Raw genomic sequence first — 5,024 nt, 5'->3', positions numbered from 1 at the left:
TCGACGAACTGGCCACTCTCACCCATATAAATCAAAAGACCGTCTTCATAGGTAGAAGTTCACAACTCATTCAAGATTCAAGTCATGTCACCTATGGTCATCCTGGTGTAATGGAAGTCTCTACTAGTAACGGTGCTATATAATGAGACTATTCATTTCGTGGTTTGGTCTTATACAAAACCCCTTTATATAGAACACCTCCGATCACATGTCTTCGCATGAATGATTAAAATCAGACCACTTGTAGCACTTTATAACAATTGTAACACCTATAAAACGAACCATGTTCGTAGTGTCACCGAGATAAAGTATCTAACTTTATCCATCTACCATAGACCATTTAGGTTATCACTTAAAAATGATCTACCTGTATGTCCTTACATACATGTTTAAGCTACAAAAGATAACCTTTGGAGGTTTAGTTTATTGGTTTTGTGGGTTAATGCTACTAAATGATAAATAAATATCTCATATTAAATAAATAAAATTGTTTGTACATTACAATTACAAACTACAGGACCCATAAGATTTAGGGCATCAACCCCAACGAACTCCCATTTGTCCTAAAGCTAGTGGGGTGTACATCATAAAAGTCATACTAAACTAGGGCATAACACGCGCCCAATACAAATCTCCCACTTGCCCTAGACTAGATGTGGCCTGTCTCACAGACCCATACTTTGCAGGTGACCCTTAAATACCTTAGCCGTAAGGGCCTTTGTAAATGGATTAGCAACGTTNCATACATGTTTAAGCTACAAAAGATAACCTTTGGAGGTTTAGTTTATTGGTTTTGTGGGTTAATGCTACTAAATGATAAATAAATATCTCATATTAAATAAATAAAATTGTTTGTACATTACAATTACAAACTACAGGACCCATAAGATTTAGGGCATCAACCCCAACGAACTCCCATTTGTCCTAAAGCTAGTGGGGTGTACATCATAAAAGTCATACTAAACTAGGGCATAACACGCGCCCAATACAAATCTCCCACTTGCCCTAGACTAGATGTGGCCTGTCTCACAGACCCATACTTTGCAGGTGACCCTTAAATACCTTAGCCGTAAGGGCCTTTGTAAATGGATTAGCAACGTTTTCCTTAGTAGTTTCACAAGCCGCCACGTACTCAGCCTCCATAGTGGAGTCAGTAATGCGCCCCTGCTTGGTGCTTCTCTAGACTACTGCTCCCCCGTTAGGAGTGAATAGTGATCTTGATATGGATTTCGTTGAATCCTTATCAGTTTGGAAATCAAAATCCGTGTATCCTATAAGGATCAGATCCTTAGATATATAAGCATGTAGTCCCTTATTCTCTGTAGATACTTGAAGATGTTTTTAACGACAGTCTAGTGATCAAATCTTAGATTAGATTGATATTTATTGACCATTCCCACTGCATGGCAGATGTTAGCTCTAGTATATAACATCACATACATCATGCTAACAACAACCGATGCATTGAGGATCTGTCTCATTTCCTCAAATACTTTTGTTCAATTAAACACTTTACAGAAATTAAGTTCCTCTTTAAATTAGGAACAACATATACATTTTCTAATAAAATATAACTATTCTGTAAAGTAAGCCAGAATCCTCCTACTCCAACAGCTGAGATGATGTGCCTAATTCCAACACGCATCATCATCTCCCCAGCCTCTAGTTGCCACTAGGAACTAATTCCCTGAGATAAAGAACAAACATGGTTAGTGGCACCTAAATCTATTATCTAGGAAGAATCATCAATCTCCACTAAACAAGTCTCCAATACAAGCAAATTACATTTACCTTGCTTGGCCTTCTTCTTTTTTGCCAACTATTGATGATAGTTCCTCTTCCAATATCTCTCCTGGTTGCAATGGAAATAGATTCCCTTTGCAGCCTTGGCCTTCTTTCCCTTTGGGCAGTAGCTAGTGGGTAAGCTTTCCTTTTTCCACCTTTCTTCTTCTTCCACTTTTTAGTGCCAGAAGAAGAACGTACAAACTTAGTTCTAGAGGTCATACCTCAGTAGAAATTCTTAGAGGACGATGCAACATTTGCCTCATCCTTTTGTTCCTTGGTTTTCACCAAGGACTGGAAAGTCTGTAGCTCATTGAGGAAAGTGGTCAGGTTGTAGTCAATCTTATTCATAACAACATTGCTATGGAACTGTAGTAAACTTTTAGGTAAAGTTTCCAGGATGAAGCTAACTTGACTGGCCTCATCAATGACAGACTCATTCATCTCTGCCACATTGAAGTGGACAATCATGTTGAGAACATGTTCTCGAATAGATGTCCCTTCTGGCATGTAGGCATTATAGATGAATTGAGTATCGTGCCTGAGTTGAAAGGACAACCATTCAAACATTCTCCGCAGGGACTCCATAATCTCACGGGCATTGAGTATGGGCTCATGCTTCTTGGCCAAGACTTTAGAAAGACTTGCTAAGATGTATGGTCGGGCCTTTTCATTTTCCTGTACCCAACGCTCATATGCCTCCCAAACATTTCAAGCAGTATTTTAAGTTGGAATAAGAGGACAATCCTCCGTTAGGAAAAATCTTAGGTCATCAATGATTCAAATTGTGCTCATTGTGTTTTTCCATGCAATATAGTTTTCGCCGGTAAGTTTCGCGGCAACGAGTAAATTTAGCGTTGCGGAAGTCATAATAAAAATTGTTGAAAACATACAATTTATTTATATTAGTACTCTATGCATTACCCATTTGGAAAAACAAATCAAAGTTAGCAGAATAATTTAATCTACCCTATGTTTAATCTATTTTGCAATGATGTTTCAATGAGGTAGGATAAAAGGCACCGTAGGGTTACCAGGTACCCATTTACTGAAATGAGACAATATCAACCAATATACAGAAAAAATCCTTGTTACTGTAAATACCAGTCACCATTGTTCGGTCCCAAAATTGTTAACTAGCATAACATTTTCTTTTAAGTGTAATCCCTCATTTTATATTCTAGAATTCTGCCCCAATGAGTCGACTGTAGAGAAAAACTGATTAGGACAAAAACTAAAGCAACCTTATCCATTTCTGGAGTTTGAGTAAAGAGTCATGCAAATGTCATCCATAGGGGGACACAAGAAAAGGTGCCTTATGTCACACCCCATCCCAGACTACTCTCTGAGCCTAGGAAGGGACATGACTGCAACAGTTATCAACCCTTTTATTGACACTTACTGCCTAATAACTCTTCCGGAAATAACTCTGATGCCAATGTATAAACTTATATACAACAGATGCCTCTTAGGCCAAAATTTATTAAGTTTAAAAATACAACATATTTAGAGTGATTACATTACTAGTTTCACAAGTCCCGATGCCCAAAACCTTAATCCCTATATGAACAACTGTAACATGTGTACAATATTTACAGTAACCAACTAATAGACGGGTTACAATATCTTTGTCCTTTAGTGGCAGAGCAGATTCAAAGCTATCTCCTGAGGATTTGACCACTACCTGGGGGAAAGGAAAACATTTGAAAATGAGGTGAGCTTGCTAGCCCAGTGAGTGACTTAAGAAAGAAAACTGATTCTCATGCAAAAATCTCAATAAGGAGATTAAACTGAACTATAAACTTCTACAGTAACTTTGTACTGCAGTATAAACATTTTCCAAGCATATAAAGCAAATAAAGCTATTTTTAACAGAAAACATTAAAACTGTTCCTTAGTTGAGAATAACCCTACTGTGGTTAAATCCCAACGTCAACTGCTAGTCAAGAGAGAACCCTTTTGCTCAATCTCTGACTGCTAGTCAAGAGAGAACCCTTTTGCTAAATCTCTGACTTTAACTACCTACATGCACGTGGCCATACTAAGTACCGTCATATTTTAGATACTTCTGCTTAGATACCTTCTCTAAACTTGTCCTTCAGTATTGAGCTGCTCGGATACATTCTCAACTGTCCTTCGGTATCGCGTTTCAATTAGAACTAGTCATAAATGACTTTTCTCTATAAAGCATGTAGAGCATACCGCATAGAAAACATGTCTTTAAAGATACTAACATGCTTGGTGTATTTAAACATACATAAATAGTTTTTCAATAAACTTTTATATATGGCATGAGTTTAAAACGTAACTCATGGTTTTCTTGGAAATTACTTTGTAAAACTAGCTGGCATGAGAATAATATTTCTTTAAAACATGGTTTCTTTAAAACATTATAAATATTTAGTCAAATATTTTAGTCACTCACCTTGGTCATTTAGGAACCTTTTTCTCTAGAAGCTTCTTGGTTACCTCGGGATCCCTTTTGAACCCTAAGATCTTGATTACATTTAAAGCTCAGATTACTCATAGTTCTAAACCTTATCTTGAGATACTTCCTTCTGTAAATATGCTCTATAATGTCTCAGGAAGCTTACCCTAAAATATGAGCTCAGAGCTCCTCGTGGTTTGGCCGGAATCACAAAATCTTCAAGACTGGCTCAAGCTTACCCCACAACTTGACCCTTCTGCCTTTTTCTCAGTTTCTAGCCCGATCCCTTGGAGCTTCTTCTCTGGCAGCCCTACCTTGAAAACTAGACTCGTGGAGATTTTAGGTGGCTTTATAATCACTCTAAACGCATGAGTATATTGGGAGAACATCTCATCCCAATTTGATGCTATTTCCAGACTTCACTGTCTAACTGCGTCTCCTCTTGAAGTTTTATGACCGATGCATAGATTTGCTATCAACGCATAGTTTAATCAGCTTTCACACTCTTCTTAATGTCCTTTGAATTGTGATCTGAAGAGAAGTCTTTGGCCCTATTTATAGGCGTCCAAAATCTCTCCAAAGTCGACACCTTCTACTTGGCTGCATGTCCAAGTGTCTTTTCCCCACACTATCAACGCAACCTTCAAATCACTGCAATCTAAGGTGCCTTCCTCTTCCTTAGCCAACACAAAATGCTTAAATTTGCATGTCTTCTTGTGTGTCCACCTCATTTGCTTAAAGCTTAAGATTTCTTCTCAACAAGCCACATATTCAGATGACGACCTTGAATGCATCCATCCAACCTCATATGCGT

This window comes from Benincasa hispida, chromosome 7 (assembly GCF_009727055.1).
Source record: "Benincasa hispida cultivar B227 chromosome 7, ASM972705v1, whole genome shotgun sequence".
NCBI lineage: Eukaryota > Viridiplantae > Streptophyta > Magnoliopsida > Cucurbitales > Cucurbitaceae > Benincasa > Benincasa hispida.
The sequence above is the reverse complement of the archived record's forward strand: the minus strand, read 5'-3'. Positions refer to the sequence as shown.